The sequence below is a fragment of the Catharus ustulatus genome, chromosome 4 (genome assembly GCF_009819885.2).
Source record: "Catharus ustulatus isolate bCatUst1 chromosome 4, bCatUst1.pri.v2, whole genome shotgun sequence".
Taxonomy (NCBI): domain Eukaryota; kingdom Metazoa; phylum Chordata; class Aves; order Passeriformes; family Turdidae; genus Catharus; species Catharus ustulatus.
The window spans coordinates 43046220-43067406 of NC_046224.1; the positions used below are offsets into that span (position 1 = coordinate 43046220).

The following is a 21187-nucleotide window of genomic DNA, read 5'->3' on the forward strand; positions in this document are numbered from 1 at the left end:
AGGGGTGGTTACTAGGACACAGGCCAAAAGAACTTCTGTTCAAAAGAGAATAGGCTGAACATAATCAGTGTAAAATCTGTGGGGTTGTGGCCTTAGTAATTTAAGCCCCAAGGAAATTTGTAAATGTTGATCATGCCTTTTCACTTCACCTGGTAGAGTTCTGTTAATGTGAGTGAATGTTTTGCCCCCAGGCATGGTTTCATAAAAAAGAGACGTCTGAAGGCATGTCCTAAAGATTTTCAGTTTCTTCATCCCTGTTTGATGAAAGAAGGGTTTATATCTCTTTCTTGGCAATATATTTATTTATCATTCTCAAAATGCTCTAGGACTAAGGTATGTTCATATGTATGCAACTGCATCTCTCTTAGAGTTGACGGGTCTGAATTTCCATGATATTGAGAAATCAAGTCTGAGAAAGTAATTAGTGATAGATATTAAGGACTTCAGAAAATTAGATCAGTTGAAACTAGAGAGAGGATTTGCAAAAACATCTGCTTAATATGGAGCATGTCTCTTTGAAATTACACCCTTTTTTTGTTAACAGTATCTGATGATTTAGAGGATAAAATACTTCATTTAATATGTTTAATGAAAAACTCCTGCCCTAGTATTTTCAATGTAAAGTATTTTTCTATAACATTAGATATTAGTTACTTTGTCATATAGTTTTGACACTACAGTGATACTCAGAAAACTTCAATTCTATATTTTTTTGTGAAATAGGGTGAGAAGTGGTTCATAATTTAAAAAAAACCCTGTTACACAATCTTTTTAGAGGCAGGGTAAAGTATCAATCATATTTTTTGGAAGATTATCTAGGATTATCTACTAAGGCTAAACATGGTGATTGTTCAGAATTTTCGCTGTCACTTCATTTTTGTCAACAAGGGGAAAATACTGCTCCTTCCTTTCCCAGAACACTGAAAATGAAAATAATTCCAACAACATGATACCTACTAAAAACAAAAGAGAAAGAACAGGTAATGGAAAAATGAACTGAATGTAAACAGATAAACTTCTGAAAACAGTGATAATTCCCAATACTTGGATTTTTGGGCATAGTCATGAAATCTGTTGCCATTTATCAACTTTTAAAAGTTTGAGTATTTTTTTTTTTTTCATATAGAAAAATCTACGGTGGTGCTTTTTCAGTTTGTCGGGTTTTGGGGGTTTTTTTCCTTTTCTTTTTTCTTTTTTTAACCTGTGGCTTGAAAGAAAGCAGCAGTGAGAATGAATTTCATGCCAGTAGACACTTTTAAGACTAGATTTAGCTGCAGTCACATTAGCTTAGATAATGGGAGAATTTTTCTTCATTGAAAATGCTCCCTGTCGCTTAAGAAGAACTCACTGAGGCAGCCTGCCATCTAGCTTTTTCACAGCAAAATAGGCTTGCAGACTGCAGATGAGAGACTCGGGAGCAGAGACAATTTTAACTTAGCCATCCCTAATTTATCTCAAGCTTTTTCAATTCATCTTCACTGCTCTATGCACACTGGAACACCAGATTGTCAACCCCTGGGAAAAGAAAGCAGCCAGGGATCTAGAGAGCTGTCACATCCTGAGAAATATTTAAATTGTGCTGATTTTCTTCTGGAGTGCTGAGCAGAGGGAATGAAACTCTCCATCAAGTCATAGCTTTGCGGGCAATAGATCAGAGGATACTGCCAGTTTTTCTAATGGATTATTGTTATCGGGCAGGTTCTTCCTGAAGGTATGTAGTAACTCTCTCGATTCATTACCCACACTATTTATCAGGTAATGATCTAATGAACTGGTAATCCAGATACATTAAGAAAAATGTTAACTAAGTAGTCTGTATTGATTGAATGATGGCACTTTATTGCAGCATGTTTGCAGGTAAAATACTCTGAGCTACTTACTGTAGATGTGTTGTACCTACTGCCAAATGCTTTGTCAGCAATCCCCCCAAGCAAAACCAATCCCTAACCTTTAAACAAAAAAGCTAAAATCCATTGTGCTATATATAATATTGCCACAAGTTGATGCTGACTGTCCAGAGAATGTTGTTTTCTGAAACAATGAATAAGCAATAGCAAAACCATATGTCTGATTTTAAATTTGTTATAGATAAGTATTAATTTTGCAAAATATTTTCCAACCTGAGTATATGCAGAACTCCCCTTAAAGTAGTGCAAATTAATTCTGGAGTTAGATATTTTCTTGTTTACTATGATGTTCTATCCTTTCACATGGGGAGTTACAATATTTCATTTTGAAAATCTCTGATAGATATGTGGCAGGGGTCTGTTGTTGCATCTGTACTGCCACACTCCAGGAGCTTCTTAGTAAAGCATAAGGATTATATACCACAACAGGAGATTAAAAATAAAATCTGCAAAGAATTCCTGCCTTTTAAAATTCTGTTTATATAGGAGTTACAGCATGTTCCTCCTAATCTGAATTGCTTACTGCATGTCTGTAGCTTTTGAGGCAGCCTGACCTAAAAATGAAAGATCTCTAAATTGCAGAAGCAGCCAGACATTTTTGAACTATTCCAAGCGCGGGAGTTGCTGCAGAAATGGAAAAAGCACTGCCACATTTGAATTAAAGTGCTGGCCCTGTTTCATTTCCAAGTTGGCACTCTACCTGAGTACAGGCTCTGAGACTTGAACACAAATTGGCAGGTGTAGGGCTGAGCAAGAGTTAAGCCCTTAGAAAAATAAAAATTCTTATCTGTAGCTTCTTGTCCAGTGCACTGGCTGGGCTGCTGTCATGCTACCAAGAGTAAATGATGTATGAGCTTGTCTGTGGTGCACTTGATAGTGCAGTAGATATGCTGAACTGGATTTTTAGCCACAAGACAGATGTTTGTCATATTTTTGAATATACTGCTGAAAGAAAGCAATAAGAGAAACAGTAACAAAGCTGGGGTATGAAGGAAGTCTCAAAAGACCATATTGGTTAAAAGCAGTATATCTGAGGCAAGAGCATTTTCTAGTATGTTTATCTTCCTCTGTTTAAGAAATATAGTATGTTCAAGGCATTAATAAAAAATTACAGTAATACATGTTGCTTCTGTAAGCAACACCTGAAAGTTCTTTCCTCTAGTGCCTTGGAAAGACTGAAGAAAAAAGTAGATTGATTCTATCCCATTTCCAGTGAACTCTCTTAAATCACTTCCTTTCCTACAGACATCAGAGACTCAGGCAAACAGGCTTCCACCATCTAAGCTCTCCGTAGAGGCTCCTACCATCAGCAAGATATTTTTAAAGGAAATGTGTGCACATTAGCTGTGTTTTCCCCGATATCCCAAACTTCTCACTTAAATATACAGAAGCATCATAACATGCCCATGGATTTTTCAGCATTCTGTGGAATCACTTATGAATGTCACAACCTAGGGGGTAATACAGGATTTTCTTGTTATATATTGCTCACATGAAAAACTAACTTTTCCAGATCACATTCAATTTTGTCTCCTTTGTGTCCAATGATATGTTTCCCTTTTAATGTTTGACTACTTTAACCACTACCTTTTTAAATGTATTTTTATATGATATATGGGATTGGTAAGTAACAAAGAACAACACAAAAGTATATTGATCTTTTTTCCAAAGCAAGATGAAGCAAAACACACTAAAACTAGATTTTAATGGGAGGTTTATATTAAATAAAAGAAAATAAATGAAGATAAATAGATTTATGTTCCATCTTTACTTTCTCATTGTTTTTTATTTTTCTTTTTTGTCTATCATGATGTGCAGTAATGGCTCTCTCCCATTCTCTTGTTAGAGAACACTGATGTACCCACATATCATGCCATCTTCAGGTGGATCTTTCTGCTACCTTCTGGTATACTTTTAGACCATTTTTGTAGAGAATGGTATTCCAAAATGTGGTATAGCATAAATGGATGAAAATAATCTGGGAAGTAAGCTGAAGCACAAATTGTTTGTTATGGCGTTAAAAATTATAATCTATAGTTTTCTGCCTGTTCTGGTTCCACTGGTATTCCTGTTCCACCTTCAGGTTACTGTTCTTTCTTCTTTCCTACATTAGGAAGTTTGTTAAAAAAAAAGAATAGCTATACATACCAATTTACAGCAGTATAATAAATACACCCATTTTATTTACATTCTCTAGTAGTCCTGTGCCAAATTTTGCTGAAGTAAGCTTATGTGTTGACTGCATTCCTTCCTTGGAACCACGGGTTCTACACTTTCATGTTCTGCTGTGTGCTAGAAAAATCATAAGATCAAAAGGACAATTCTGAATTTTTATGCAATGCTTCTGGTTTTCCCTTGGGCTTATTTAACATCTGTTTAAGTTTAGAGTTTTTTCTTCTCCCAGAGTGAGCCTCTAGAAGGTAAAGATATTGCACTGAATTGATACAAAAATGGCAACTTCTTATTTATGTCATTCTTCTTCCTTCTTACTTGTTTTAGATTGGCTATAAGTTTGTGATAATGCATAATTCTATGCTGTGGAGAAAAAATAGTATCTCTAGGAACATTTTTTGGGAAAGGGTAATTAGGGACTCTTTAATATCATTTATTCTTTGAACTCCAGTAGGTAACTTGTGGGAAAAGGGCTTAGAAGAAGAGAGACCTAGGGGCATGGATAATTTTAAAATGAATGTTCTCAGGCAAAACCTGGGTATTTCTAAGATCAGGATGCGCTATGACTTGACTTGTTTCTTTCCTTTCTATGTCTTTTTAGGTTTCAGGACTGATTTGTTGCTGTTTAAGCATTTATTAAATATTTTATTTAATATTTGTTTCATCTGTATCATTTACACAGACCATCAGCCAGACAACACATTAAATTATGTATTGTTTCTGCTAAGATTCAAGTACATCTAACAACATACAGAAAATCTGTGTTTTCACACATATATTTTCAAAATTTTGAGTGAACAAGAGTGAAAAGATGGTTTCCCCTGAGAATCATGTCTGATTATTGTAAAGAAATTCAAGAAATAGTGATGGAAAGAACATACAAAGCTAGTTCACTTTTGATAATTTGTCTTATTTTGGTTGAAATGCTACAGGTTCTCAAATTGTGAGATACTATGCCTAGCTACAGGTACAAGTCCAAAGCCTCACACAAGTTTCATATTGTATCTTTTAGCCCATTGTTTTAGTTATGCAAAATATCTGAAATTTTAGTAAACATTAATATTTAAGTGACTGAGTAGGCATATGTTTCTATTCTAATAATTTTTAAAAAAGGATATCTAAGCACATGAATTCACTTCTCCTTATTTACTTTGTCCCCATCTCTTAAGAGAATTCAGATCAAATAATAACACAATTTTAGTAACTTATATCTTCCTAATAGACAAAGTGTAAAGCAGCTGGTACTCCTGTTGAAAGGGATATGCCTCACAAGAATATTGACAAGTCCATGTTTAAATAAATTAATTTTGACATCAGGGAAATATCTTTCAGATTATTTGTTTTTCAGTAAATGTTATGAAAGTGGTCATTAATTCTCTATTTCTATGATTACCTTAGTTTGTCATATTTTAAGCAAAGCATTTGTTTTGAAACACTTGCAAAGCTTTGGGGTGCTCTGTTTGTGTCCCCCACCTACTCCGCACCCACCAAATGCCATGAAAGCACATTTGAAAATCTGTAATAACTACCCCTACTACCCTTCTGGGAAACTCAAATTTTAGAGTAAGAAAACCTGTAAGTATATGGTTCAAAGATAATGTTAAATGAAGTTTTTATTGCAAATTTGAATCTTGTTTCACCTTGCTATGCAGTACAAAGTAAATACGACTAAAAAAGTGAGAATATGGTATACCTTTAATCTTTTCTTACGCTTTTTCTTTTATGTATTGGTGAGCATAGAAGTTACTCTGAAATATCCTGGTTTGGTCTCTTCTTGTCAATAAATTCGCATAATTTTCTGCAGTAGGCATTTTCAATAGGTTCAATTAAAATTTGTTTTGTTCAGGGAGATTCAATATTGCTTTTCTAACTTAATGCTGTTGTTACAATTACTGTATGACATAGAGAAATAAACAACATTACTTAAGAAATTGTATGATAGATCTCGTTCATTTAATACCCAGTTTGTCTCTTTCTCACACTTCTGGAAGTTCCTAAGTTGAAGGCAATGGAATAAATGAGAGTGGAATCAGATTCTGTTTTATGTTTTATTCCAGTTGTCCCTTAACATCCATCAGTAGAAGTTTCTATCTTAAATAGTGTCCATTAGAAAGGCTTTGAAGGCACTTTTTTTTAGCACATAAAACTACTTGTGTTTTGCTTCTCCAGCTGCTGCTGAAGTCTGGCAACAATTTTCAACAGTCCATAGCTTCTCAAATTTTGAAAACTACTTTATCAGAATTTAAGGTTGATGAAAAACATAATTTCAAAAAACTTGTAAAGAATTTCTTGATTGTTTCTTATTGCCTCTGATGCCCCAAACTTTTCATTATTTGAAGAGAGTGAAATGTGTATTTCATATGGATATTATTTGAAAGACACTTCTGAGGTGTGTTTACATCACAAAAATTTCTATTGAAACACTTCTCGGGTTAATTTGACTATTCTGGAGCAGAAATTAACTTTCAATAAGATTAGCAAGCTTATGTTAAGTATGTTAAACATTATGTGGAAGGATAGAAAAGTTCACTCTAAAATCAAATTACACTACTAAAAAATGAGTTGGTAACTGTCTCTAGTGAAGATTTAAATCCTTTCTCCAGTATTTCCTCTAATCCTATTTGATCAACTTTCATTTTTCAGGTTGAACTTTTCTGATATTATATGACAAAAGTTAGAGAAACTCAAATTTAAGAGGTTTTACTTTTTAAGACTATTATTTTTTTAAGAAACAGAGGTATCAGTAGGCTTTCCCTAGTTATTTGTTTGTATACAGTATAAGAATGAAAGAGGTTAATAAGATATATTATCTATCCTCTGCATGCAAAGTCATGAAGAAAACAAAATAGATAAAATGGACAAAATAAATAAAACTAAAAAAAAATAATGTAGCATAGTCTCTGGAATTTAGGGATTATTTTCAGCATTTTGAAATTACTGAAGTATCACTCCCATAAATGGTCTTTCACGTCCTATTCCATAATCTATTTTAACCATCATATGTATGCTTTACTATTGCTCCTTACAGAAAGTGAGTTTGTGCATCAGTATGATGCAACAGCAGCCACTTCAGCATCTTGCCAGCACCAAAAGGAATTGCATGCTAGACATTCCCTCTTCAGGAAAGGTTTTGACTGTGAAGTTTGCCAGGCCCATCCATCAGCCAGAAAAAAAATAAGTCCAGTTAAAAAATGGCCTCTTAGAAAAAAAAAGAATAATTTTTAAATAGTTTAGTAATTTGAATCATGTTATCTAGGGATCTCATGAATATGAGATGTGAATCACAGCATCAAAATGCCAGGAGACTGAGGCTGTCAGAGTAATGAGGGGGAAGGATGAATTTCCCCTTTTTGCAGCAGTAAACTGTTAAATTACAACAGCTATGACATTTAACCTCACCTTAAAACTGCCTTGGACTCTTTGCATGTCTCCCCTACCTCCTGTCAAAAAGTGTCAGTGGAGGAAAAATGAGATCTGTGCTCACTTTCAGAAAAGAACTTATTTTTCTGGTGTGTGCCTCCGTGGGGAAAAGCAGACTGGCAGGCAGACCAGGAGGTTGAAATCACCCAGAGCTCTGATGCTTCCCTTGCCATCAAAGTGCCTGCTGTAACACTCATCAAACTTCTGAGTCAAAAAGGATCTTTACAGAATTCACAAAATTCACAGAATTCACAGAATGACTAGGTTGGAAGAGACCTTCAAGAGCATCAAGTCCAACCCATGCCCTAACGTTTCAACTAGACCATGGCACTGAGTGCCACATCCATTCTTTTTTTAAACACCACCTCCCTGGACAGACCATTCCAGTACTTTATCACTCCTTCTGTGAAAAACTTTTTCCTAATATCCAACCTGTATCTCCACTGGCGCAGCTTGAGACTGTGTGTTTAAGAGCTATCTGTACAGTTTACCTTATCTAGTGAAACAAATCCCAGATCTGATCAGTTTTATAAAAGTACTTCACATGTGATAGTGATATAGTTTGTTCTTTGTTGTTGTGGGGTTTTTGTTTGGTTTGTTTTTGTTTCTTTTGTTGGTTTTGTCTTCTTCTTTAAGCAAGTTTTTCTGAGAACTCCTTTGCTTGTTTTTTGTTATTCTGGATCTGTCAGTCCTCTGTGAGAAACCCCTCCCACCACCCCCCCGCCCCCCCCCCCCCCCCCTCAAAATCTGGGGATTTGATTGGTTGATTTTATTTTCTTTTTTTCTTTTTTTTCTTTTCCTTGTTTGTTTCTGGCTTCCACAATGCTGGAGATTACAAGGACTGGGCACACTAAGCTAAACTTGTGTGTAAATCTTTAAATGGGCAATGCTTTAAGATTTTCCAAGTTTGTACAGTGTGTGTTGCTGTATCTCAATCTTCAGCTTGATCAGAACCCTCTTTCTAGTTTAAAGGTCGAGTGGAATTCCTAATACAGTAAAATAGAATCACAGAATTAGAGAATGGGTGAGGTGGGAAGGGACCTTTGGAGATAAACTGGTCCAGCCCCTCTGGGGCCACCTAGTCCAAGACCATGTGCTGTCAGCTTCTGAATACCTCCAAGCATAGAGATTCTATATGCTTGTGTCACACTCACAGCAGGATGCACACTCCCAGTGCTCAGAGGATACCTCCTGTGCTTTGATTTGTGCCCATTGCCTCTGGTCCTTCTACTAGACACCACTGAAAAGGGCCTAGCTCCATCTTGTTTGCACCATCTCTTTGAGCATTTACGCACATTTATCAACTCTACCCTGAGGCTTCTCTTCTCCAAGATGAAAAGTCCCATCTCAGAATTTTCCCATAGACGAAATGGTCCGGCCTCTTTGCAGCTCTTCACTGAACTGTCTCCAACTTGTCAGGATTTCTTTTGTACTGGGGAGCCTAGAACCGCACACAGTACTCCAGATGTGGCCTCATCAGTGCTGAGTAGAGGGCAGGTATTACCTGTCTCAATGTATGGACAATGTTTTGTTTCATGCAAGCTGGGACACTCCTGTATGGCAAAGGCGCATTACTGGCTCATGATCAATTCAGTGTTCATCAAGACCCCTGGCATTTTTCTACCAAGCTACCTTCCTGCTGTGTGTCTCCTGACGTATGTTGTTGCATGGTTGTTCCTCCCTGGAGACGTGACTTTGCACTTCCCTTGTTAAAATAAAATAACACATTGTTTAAAAAGACGATAAAATTTGCGTTTTTATATATACATCTCAAACTGTTTTGAGGACTCCAGGCCACATTATTTAATTCATTTTCTTAAATAAATTTTCAAAATTAAGAAATTTAAATCTATTATTTCAGGCAGAAAATCAAGCTTTTTATTCCACCTCTTCAATCTTAGGTTAATGACTCCTAGGTACTGTGTAAAAATATGGTGTTACCAGTGACCATCAGCAGTGTTCCTCAATTCTAGGAATGGTTCTATTTGATATATTCTTCAACAATATACAAACAGAAGTTTAATATACTATTAGCAAGTTTTCTGATGATACCAAGCTGGGAGGTGCTGAGAACTTGGCCTTGCAGAGGGATCTAGATAGATTAGAGCACTGAACTGTGAATATTGGCATGAACATTAACAAGTCAAAATGCCTGATTCTGTGATTTTGCACCTGGGACAAATTATTGCCTGGCTCTAATATAAATTCAGAAGGAGTGGCTGGAGAGCAGCCCTGCAGGAAGAGATATGAGGATGCTGCTCAGCACCAGGTTCTACACAGGTTAGCAGTGGTGCTTCACAGCCCAGAGGACAAAATGCATTGTATGGTACACCAAACTCTGCCGGACCAGCTGAGGAAAAGAGATGATTATCTCTCTGTATCAGTGCAGCCTCACCTTGAGCACTGAGTGCAGTTCTGGCCCCATAACTTGAGGAGTGAGAGTCCTTCAATGCATCCAGCAGACTCTGATGAAAGGGCTGGGGGGGAATTACCTGTGAGCTGCAGCTGTGGACTTTGGCTTAGTCTGCTTTGCAATAATGGAGCCTTAGGGGTAATAATAAAGATATTAAACAGGACTGACCCTAAACTGAGCCGTGTGAAACCTCACTAAGTGACCATCTGCCAACCTTACGTAGCGCCTTTCACTGCTATTAATATACCAAGCAGAACTTCATCATATACAAATACATATGATGCTCTTAGTCGTTTTATTTAGTATATTATTATTATTGCAGGAAATGGAAAACAAAAAACAAACAAACAAACAAATAAAAAACCAGGAATGAAAGAAAAATTCTTACTTAAGATTGAAATTACCTGGGCATATAGCTGTTTTCTTACACTGATTTTGTGTAATTATTGGTAGACAATTATGTTAACAGAAAGAGTTCAAATTCGGTACTGAAAGTATCTCTACATATGAAATGAAGGAGTGTTGAAGACAGAAACCCCAGAAAAACATGTGAGCACAAATGCTGAACACATGGCAACATTCACTATAGTGCCTTGTTTCATAATAATCTTGGTAGAGAAAAATGCCAGGGTATATAGATTCAACCATAAAGCAATTACATTTTGAGACAATAAAGATCACTTACTGGATGCAGTGTATTTATTCAAAATAAAAGTACTGCAAACATTATCTCTAATGGTATAAGAATGGCAGACTTCCAGGTCATTTTGTAGAAATACTTGGTCTCTGTATGCAATAGCAGTGTTGTAAGTACATGCAGATGAATCCTAGTAATTCTTTCCTAGAAATTAATGTGAAAAATAAATTTTACGTTCATAAATCAGTAGATAAACTCAATGCCAAGGAAAAAAAAAAAAAAAATTCTCAGAATTCTACAATTCTACAAAGTAACTGACTTTTCTCCTGAATAAAATCTGCAGGTCATCTTTTCCAATCCAACAATTTTATGAACACATAGGGGCAACCTATTTGTAATAGCTTGAAACTTCCCAGCCTTAGGCATACTTTAACTGAGGGGATAAATCTTTTCTTGTGAGCATCCCTCCTATCTCTATACGATTTGTACAAAAAGATGTTCATTATCACTAGATCTTCTTTATGTTAGTTTTGTTCCATAGCCAGAGACTCCTGTTGAGATTTCCTGTAGATTCTTTACCTGCTCTGTGATGAGGGTTTAGATTTTTCAGTATTGTCAAATGGTGTAACAGAATCTCAAGAATACACAGCCCATTCCCAGCCACAGATACAAGATCTGCAAGTAAACCTTCTTGGTTCAGTGGCAGTACTGCATGTCAGAATTCTCAGCTTCAAATGAAACCCATCTTGCCCAAATAAAACAAACACAAGGCTCATACAGAGGCTTTGAAAACCCTTAAAAAGATTTTAGTTTTAAGTTAAATAGATTTTTTTTGTTTCTGTTTTTAATTTAAATTATGTTATATGCAAAATAAAACACTACTTCATCGTGAAGTGAAAAATCTGTTTGGCAAAGAAATAGAAAAGCATGATTTCTGAGATTTACTGGTACATCATGCCAAATTGAAGTAACCTAACAACCTGAAATTTTATTCTTAGTCATTGAACTATTAATCAAAAGAACTTGTTGCACTTATAAGGGAATATATTACAAATTTACTAGACAGAATTTTCATGTTCAGTACTATGACTCTATTTTAAAGTGTATTATTTTCAGCATCTAAGGCATAGGATGATGCATCTTTTCAAAGCTGTTAGTTTGTGTCCTCTGCCTTCTTACTTCAACAAAGAATCCAAAAAGGATGACCAAAATAGACTTGCTTCTAATGTTAGATGGCAAGGATTTTTCATATGTATGTTCACGGTAGATAGATAGATAGATAGATGGATAGATACATAGGTAGACATTAATGATAATGAGAAATTACTCTGAGAAATCTTAATGGAACATTTTAATTTCTTTTGAAAATTAGTTTCAAGATCCACAACTATCTTAAATATACAATTACACAAACCTCCAAACCTCTTTTTTATTCTATAAACTTTACATGTAAACATTAAAGATCTTATCTGAAACATAAAACCCTTTACTTAGCAATTAAAACTGGTTTGCTGTGTTCTGATTAGAATTCTTAAACTGAGATAACTGAGTTATGTAATAAAGACTATTCCTCTTCAGAGATTTCTAGTATGATTTGCAAAAAAGTTTAAGCAGACTATTTTGTAAAGCACAAATTTTACTTTTTTTGCCTGGATAATGATTTTTCTGAAAAGTGGAAATATATTTCAATGTACATTTTTGGAAGTCAAGAATGAGATCCAGACATAATTTTCTGGATAACAAAGTTTACCTTTTCCCCAGAAGCACTTTTTTGCAAAGGACAGGATGAAATAATTTCTTACATATAGAAGTATCTATACCTGTAAGTGTAAAATTGATAAAAATCAAACTAGTCTGTTTCATGTAACACTTGTCTGTTTTCATTTTTCCTCCATATATCCCAATTTTTTTTATTTCTTCAGCCAACATCATGTCTTAGGCTGGGTTAGGCAGCCTCCTGCCTCTCAAAATTTTCTCCTGATATTGCTTCTCTTATCAATATGGCAGAAAAGGATGTACAGATGACTGCATGGTTAACTAAACTGAAAATATCAAGAAAAGTGCCTTTAAAATATTTTCCCTTTCCATTGAAGTCATCTAATTGGAGAAACTCATGGGATGGTGGTTTGAAAACAGGCTGCTTATTAGCATTCTGTCTATTCTTCACTCTTTTCCTTTCACTATAGCAGATGTTTAAAGGGGTAGTGACTGAAAGCCCTTTCACCTTTGCAAGGATTTCTCCTGTTGAGTGCAAGGATTCATTGACAGAAAACAATTTCCATTTTCATGTAGTACAGTGCAACCAGGAGCAATGTCATTTTAGTAGCACAGAGGATAGTTTGATCTCTCCAGAAACTGAGTAGGTTGCCATTCAAATTCATATGCTGTCCCACATCACAGCTCAAATTCTTCCCTGTTACTAAATCAACTTAAAGTACCTTTGTTTGCATGGAAATCTTACTGTAAACATATATTGTCCCTCCTTAATGATGCAATGTTGTTATTGGGCCCTTGCTGACCAAGTGAATCCTGGGAACATGAGTGGTGAGACATTGTAAATGTAACTGACCTCTTGTTTAGTGTTTGATGTTTGGGGACTGGGACTAGTAGTCTGGTCACTCACTCCTGCCATATACGTTATACAGATTTCTACTACAATTGACCAACAGATCTTTATTGAGAAAAAATTATTTTAAGTTTTTTGCCCTGAAAACACTTTATTCATATCACAAACTTGCACAAATATTTCATGTTCAATATTAGTTTGATTACTGAAATACCAGCTTCTGTCATGGTTTTAACGAAGACCAGTGCTGCTTAAAAGTCAAGCTCTATGTTTCAATACCACATAATTTATCAACTGAGATATGTACTGCTCCCAGAGTGTTGACAGGTAGAGTGAGTGTTTTAATGAAATTAGTGTTTACAATGTGGACAGAATGCTCAAACAGTACAGTTTAACCAATTAGCAGAGAAAACAACAAAAATATCTCCTTTCAGTAGATAAAATTGCTCCACATGCTGCTGTTGAAGCAGATGATGGATATTTAATACTAAATAGGTGCCCTGGTTTGTATGCTGAAATGTTACCTCATTACTTAAAGAATGTGCTTATAGAACTGATATATTGCATTACTTTGTCATATTGTGTCAAGCTGAATTGACTTATAATGTAAACTATGTAACATGATGTGGCATCCTGTAATTTGCCATAATTTGATATGACATAATTTAGCAGGTCAGAAATGTAAAACAAACCAAAATTGACCCATGAGGAAAATCATGCTGCTCATTTAGGCAAACGTGAAAAGTGTTTTTGCCAGAAAATAAAATGGAAACATATTTCATATGATGGGTACTTCCCTAGAAATATTCCTTATACAACAGGGTAGAATTGTTTCACCAAAAGAGATTTGGGGGATGATGAATACTTAGTTTTACTCAGTGTAGGTCTAAGTAATCTCTTGAGCAGTTGCAATTTTCCTCAAAAGCCATCAGAATATAGCACACTAACCTAGGATCTGGCTTTCTAGTAATATTTTAGTAGTGAATGACAACTTCTCTTCTGAAATCATTAGCATAGACATGTTAACGATCATGCTTAAGCAGAAAAAATACTTAAATACTTTTTTGTGTAGGAGTTGATGAACTCATAGCTTCATAGCTGATCATTGAGTCAAGAGATTTATGTCAACATGAAATCCATGTCAACCAGAACTGACAGTATCAGGCAGGTGTCACCCACAGAACTGAAGAGTGATTGACAGAAAATTCATTACTTGATTAGGGGCTTAATTGTTTTACTTACTCGAGGCAACTCCTACTTATCAGCTCCCGGCACTCACCAGGGCATAAACCTCTGGGGCTACAGAGAAAGAATGAAAACAAAGTGAAAACACAGAAAAAAAAGACAAAGTTATTCCATTTGTCAGCAGCAATTTGCATTTCTTAGGCTGTCCATACAAATGGGAGAAAAAAAAATGCCTGAAATAAAGCAGAAGACAATCCTCTATGTTATTTCAAGTGATCTTTGACAAAATTGCTTCACTAAGCTACAGCTATGTGAAATAATCTACAATTGAAATTCATGCTGAGATTTGAGATGCAGCAATCTTCCAGCCTTGCTGCGACACAAATCTTTATAATGGACAATCAAAAAGTAATATATGAAAAATAATAAATTCTATCAATCCATGGCAAGATTTTGTTTTTAAGGCTGCATTGTAATTTTTTTTATTTCTTTAAGATGTAAAAAGGAAAAATATCTAACTTTATTTTAAAAATATTCTATATTATACACTATTAAAAGGAAACAAAGGTCTTGATACACATTTCTTTAGTTAAATATCACTGTATTTTTTATGGGAGACTTTCTGGAAGAAACAAAATATTTCAGAAACTTTTTTTTCAAATATCAAATATATTTGGATTCTTTTATCTGTACAGTTAAGTATTTTCTGGTAATGACTTAAGAAAAAAGACAGAGTAAACTAAATTTTTTATTTTTATCATCCCCCATACTTATTTGGAATGAGCTAAAGTGACACTGGACAAGGACTAGCAGAACCATTTTTCTTCTTAAAAATAACTGTATCCAGGAAGATAATAATTTTGAAACTTCAACTGTCATTGTATTTTGTATAAAACTGAATCTTAGAACAACACCTTCTAACTAAAGATATGAGGGAGTACATGAAGGAAATGTGCACCTTGGATAATTGCTGTATCTGCTTCCAGGTCCATTTGAAGAACTGGTGGCACAATCGCTTTAGCCATATAATTTTTCTACTCTGACTGGGCAGGTTAAGTCAAAAATCTTTTGTATATCCTTCCTCCCTAAATTAATCTATAAACTTGTGAGCCTATATGATAAATTTTTTTTGAACATGTATAGAGTTTTAAAAGAGTAAAAACACAAAGAAGCAATGTTGTAGAGCTGCAGAATGGCTGAGGTTGGCAAGGATACCTGCAGATCATCTGTTCCAAACCATGTGCTCCAAGCATGGCCAGTTAGGGTAGGTTAAGGAAGTCTTTGTCCTTGGGATTTGATCATCTTTAGGGATGGGGATGCCACAAAATAAATGGCAAATCTTCTGTGTTTGATCATCCTCATACAGAAAATACTATGTTTTAGAGGAATTTCTTGTATTTCTTGTATTTTCCTCCTGTCTGGTCACTAACACCGAAAAGAGCCTGGCTCTGCTTTCTTTACAGCTCTCTTGAACATGGATAAGATGGCCTCACTTCTCCAAGCTGAACAGACCCAGGCCTCAGAGTTTCTTTATATGAAAGACTCTTCAAAGCCGTACTTACCTTAGTTGTCTTTGTGGGATGGTGATGGACTTGGAGTCCATGTCTGTCCGGGACTGGGGAATCCAGAACAGGATGATCCAGGTGTGTCTCAGCAGGGCTGTGGAGGAAAAAAGCATCCCCTAACCTGGTGCCGGTACTCTTAATAATGCATTCTAGGTGCTCTTGGATTTCTTTGCTGCCAGGCCACATTGGTATGTCATGATCAGCTTTTTTCACCAGTACCTCCAGGACCCTCTCTGCAAAGCTGGTTCTTTACCAGTTGACCACCAGTGTGTTTTGGTGCCTGATGTTCTTCTCTGGTCACAGGCTGTCAACATTTTCCTTTGTGGAACTTCATGATGTTCTGATGTACACATTTCTCCCAGCTTTGAGGCTGCTCTGTGGTCCCTCTGTAAGGCATGCACCCAAGAATTTAATGCATTCTTGACACTCTGCACAGTTTCAAAAAACCATCCGTGACATTAATGAAGTAAAAAAACTGTCTCTATTATTGGTGGTAATGGCCAGGCATATAGAACCAGCAAAGACAAAAGTAAAAAAGGTGTAGGACACCTCCACCCTTCACATGTTCTTTGTCACCAGTTCTCCTTCTCTAATCAGCAAAGAAGAGGGTTGGATTTCATTTTCCCTCATCTTCCTTCTGCTGATGATACATTTGGAGGAGTCCTCCCTCTCCTCCTGCATGTACCTCAGCAGGTTCACAGGTTTTATTTCCTTACACTATCCCTTGCATTTTCAGGTAAGTGTCTTTTATATTCCTTCTGGTGACCAGACCCTGGTTTCACTTCTTGTATACTTTCCATTTATGCTTAATTTTTTTTTAAGTTTTTCTTACTCACCTATAAATTTCTGTCACTTTTTCTTGGCTGTCATTTTTGGCTTGATATATTTTTGGAGTCTGGAGGAGCTGATCTTTGAGAATCACTGACTGTGTGATTTAGATTAATTCTCTGTATTAGATGTTAGATAATAGACAACTTTCTCAAAATTATTTTTTCAGAACACTGATAGTTCACCTTGACTTAGAATATGCTTGGAATAATATTAAAGTGTCACTAAATAGGGAAAGGGACCATTTGAAAAGATGTTGACTTTCTTGCAGGAGATGATGAATTATAATCAGTCCATATCACATGCAGAATGGTTACTTTTTTGCTAAATAAAAAACCTTCTCCAAGGGCTTCCTTTGTCAATGTTAGGCATTTCCCAAAAGCAGTACCTTATTCTGGTAAAAAGCTGACAAATTGTATGTAACAGAATCAGAACTGTAAAAGATCCCTGATACATTTTCTGACAATAGAAAATACAATTGTTCAATTTTAGGAGCGTGAAGTTACCTTTTTCTAGAAATATCTTCACCTTTAATACTCTTTTTAAGAAGGAAAAAAAGAACCACAACAACGTAAAGCATGTTTCAAGCTCAGATAATTTTATTATCTTGTCACAAGTGTTTGCATGTACATATAGAATATATTATGCCTAGTATACAGTATTTATGTAGAATTGTCAGTTTATACTACTGCTTGCTTTATCAAGCAACAGAATAATTTTTATGTAGCCTAGTGCATCAATATCCCATCTTCCTTCTAGTTACCATTACCTAAATTCCTACCAAAATCTCAATTTTTTTTCAAAGCAAATATGAAAACAGGTACTAAATTAGATACCAGTGCAGAGAACCACTGTGGAGTTTGGCACTTTTGTTCTTTAATTCCCACCTGCCTTGTTGCTAGGTACTCAGACACTGACAGCCTTACTGAGTTATTCAGGCACTCTGGGCTAGAGGAGAGCCAGAATCTTCTCAGTATTAAAAATGTGCACATGTACAGTGAAGTTTTTCCTCAGACAGTCCCCAAACAGCAAGGGTCATGTCAATGTGTGTGTCTGTCCACGGCGGCAACTGAAAAGGACTACAGCTGGGGGTTTATATGTTGATTTACCCACTTTTAGCAATCAGTTCTTAGGTCATATTCCAGCCAAATTCCAGCAGCCACAATCTTACTAGAGAGTTAATTTCCAAGTTGCTTGCTTAAATTCATTAATACATTTATGTATCATCTCACAAAGTCTGGGGTGGACAATTTTCACACTTTACACAAAAGACCCTAGGTTGTTTGAGGTTTTTTTTTTGTCCTCAGCATGATAAAATACTTCTGTGTAATATTTCAACTTGTAGTGAAGAGGAAAAATGGTTTCCATTTAAAGTTGTATCCATGGTAGATCATCTTTTAAACTATTTGTCAGAAATGTACAAGATGAGTACAGTTTTTCAGTCTTATAGTACTGCTATGTTGCCAATATGTATATAAATTGGAAGAGATTTTCTTCCCAGGATGACTTCTATTAATTTGGATACACCTGAAAAATCTTCCGATTTTAAATTCTTATCAGCTCCCCATTTCACAATAGGTTTTTTTTTAATATCATTACTGAGCTTTTTTGAGAAAATGAGAATCCAACATTGATACTATGCTTAAATTGAGGTTATTTGCACATTTGTCCTAGTTGCTTCAGTAATAGGAATTTCATTATTTTAAGCAATTCCTGAGTTTCTAAGGGACAGTGTGTTAGCGAACCCATTGGTTTTGGAGATGGATAACTTTTAGACTCTTTCAGGGCTTTTAAGTGCTAACATGATTCACAAATTCAGTTTTCATTAATTAACTGCATGTTACGGTATGAGAAAGAGTCAATGATGAATCAGGGCCTGATCAAGGTAAAAGAAAAATGATAGCATTCCTTCAGCCTGTAATAATTCTACAGGTATTACACAGATCTGTTGCATTTTTATGCTTCAGTTAAGTCTATAGATAAGTCTACAACATGGAACTTTACATAATGACTCTGTTCTTACTTAGCAGACTGACAATGATAGTAGCACTTAAGGTTTGAAGCATTTTGAATTATTCCTGCTCATTCAGTATCTTAGAATGTAAATACTTAATTAGAAAAAGCAAAATGGCATGTAATCAATTATTCTGTGATGCTAACAGATGGTCGAACTGCCTAGCTTGCTCATTCAGTTTCTTGTATACGTGCTTTTTTGGTTAAAAGGATGTAGTCAAGTAGCAGAGAGGAAAGTCCCTGACTGTGGTATTGTCACTGATTCCACTTTAAACAGGAGCAATTTTTAATAGAGGGGAAAGTTCTCCTTCCCTGAGAATTCTCAGCACTTAGTTCAGGAGCATTATGTGAAACAGATGGAAGAAGAAGAAAGCCTGCAAAATAGAAATAGGTGGGAGATTGCTGAAAGGAGCACAGAGCAGTTTTTCAGCTAGAAAGTCACAGGCACAAGAATCTTTATTTGAGATTTGCAGGAGCGACATGGAAACTTATTTCTCTGTAAATCAAAGAAAGTTGCTGAAATGGAAAGAAAGAATCAAGAGGATGAAAGTTCCTCCAAAAAACACAGTGGAATGGTTAAAATTGCTTATCAGATATTTTATTTAATTTTTTTTTTTCTGTGTTTTGATAAAACCTGATTTACAAATCTTTTGCTATCAATTGTCAAACTTATATTAAAAAAAAAAAAAAGGTAGTAGGATGAAAATGCTCATTTCAGACTTGTGACTGACTCATAACCCCTTCATGGATGCATGCAAAATTATCATTTGTAGAGTATTTGTCCAGTGCTTCTCTGGAAAATAAAACTGTGAATGCCTCTTTACATGGAGTTTTAAACAGTGTGCTAATAGGAAACATTCTCTTGTTCTGTAAAGTTATCTGAAAAATGAAGCAACCATTTGCTTCTAGACTTGAATAAAATAAAGATCTTGGTTATAGTAAGAAGAATCCCTTCAATTGCCTTTCAGATGATGTGTCTGTAGTCCAAACCATGCAAAGAAAGTTCAAACCCTTATTAGTTAAGATATTTCCTTAGTATTTCCAGGATTCACGTAGTACTGTGAATATTAGCTTTGAGAGTAAAGTGACTCCCTTTCAAAGTAAAGAAAAATCCTATGTTTTTTCTAAATTTAGTCTCACTCCAAAAACTCATGGAAGGATCAGGGACCAAATTGTGTGTTTTAAGATGATTTTTGTCATTATAGTAATTTTAAAGGTAACATAGATGGGTAGAGGAGTACCAAAATTATTTTCTGGCAACAAACAACAATGCTTCAACAAACAGCAGTGACAAAACCGCTACCAGTGAAAGAAAATAAGAGGTTTTTTGGGACAAAAAGGGTACAAAATCAAATTTTTTTTGTTTGGTCTTTCAAAAGAGTACAGTAATTTCACGAATACAAGCCGCACCAATTTGACCAAAATTTTGGTGGAAACCCGGAAGTGCGGCCAATATTCCGGGGCGGCTAATACATTAACAAAATTCTAAAAGCTGCCAACACGGAAGTGAGAGCCCGCGGCAGCCCCAAGCCAAGCTGGAGCCCGGCCGGCCCCGGCAGAGGTGGGAAAGCCTGGCAGAGGCGAGGCCAGCAGTGTGGGGGGCGGGCGGCAGAGCCTGAGCCAGCAGGGCGGGGCAGGGGGGCGGCAGAGCCCAGGCCAGCAGGGCGGGGGAGCCCGGGAGAACTGGGGCTAGCAGTGCAGGGGAGCATGGCAGAAGCAGGAAGGCCGACGGGTGGGGCTGCCTGGCAGCGGGGGAAGCCCAGCAGAATCGGGGCCAGCAGCGTGGGGGAGCCCGGCGGTGCGGGGGCCTGCAGTGCCGGCCAGGGCGAGGAAACGCGGCGGTGGTGCAGACGGGAGGGGGCGGCCGGCGAGCCTGGCAGCGGCAGCCCGGCGGCGGGGCTAGGGAACGCGGCGCGCCACGGCCGGCGAGCCCGGCGGCGGGGCTAGGGAACGCGGCGCGGCGCGGCCGGCGAGCCCGGCGGCGGGGCTAGGGAACGCGGCGCGGCGCGGCCGGCGAACCCGGCGGCGGGGCTAGGGAACGCGGTGCGGCCGGCGAGCCCGGAGGCGGGGCTAGGGAACGCGGCGCGCCGCGGCCGGCGAGCCCGGTGGCGAGGCTAGGGAACGCGGCGCGGCCGGCGAGCCCGGCGGCGGAGCTAGGGAACGCGGCAGCGGGGCGATGCTGACGGGAGAGGGGGGGCCAGCGAGCCCGGCGGTGGCGGCAGTACCACCCGGCCAGCCCCGCCGAGCCGTGGCGCTGAGCTGGGCCACCCGGCCCCGTCGGCAACCATAAGCGGGCCGAGCCTTCCTGGCCCCGCCCCGAGCCAGTAAAGCCCGCTATGCCGCGATCCTCTTACTAATTGGCCAATTTGTGAAAGCTGCGCACGGATTCTCGCGACGAACGAAAGTGCGGCTAATATTCGGGGTGCGGCTTATCTATTGACAAAGACAGCAACATTGTCGAGGCACCGGGGGTGCGGCTTA

The 21187-nt window shown here is 37.3% G+C and overlaps 1 protein-coding gene across 1 annotated transcript in view; it reads left to right on the forward strand.

Annotated features, from left to right (window-relative positions):
• Nucleotides 1-1362: 1362 nt before the first annotated feature.
• Nucleotides 1363-21187, forward strand: part of MGAT4C (MGAT4 family member C) — a 334130-nt gene continuing 314305 nt past the window's right edge. The window contains 1 exon segment of the mRNA XM_033057894.1: nt 1363-1711. The gene's annotated coding sequence lies outside the window, so the exon portion shown is untranslated.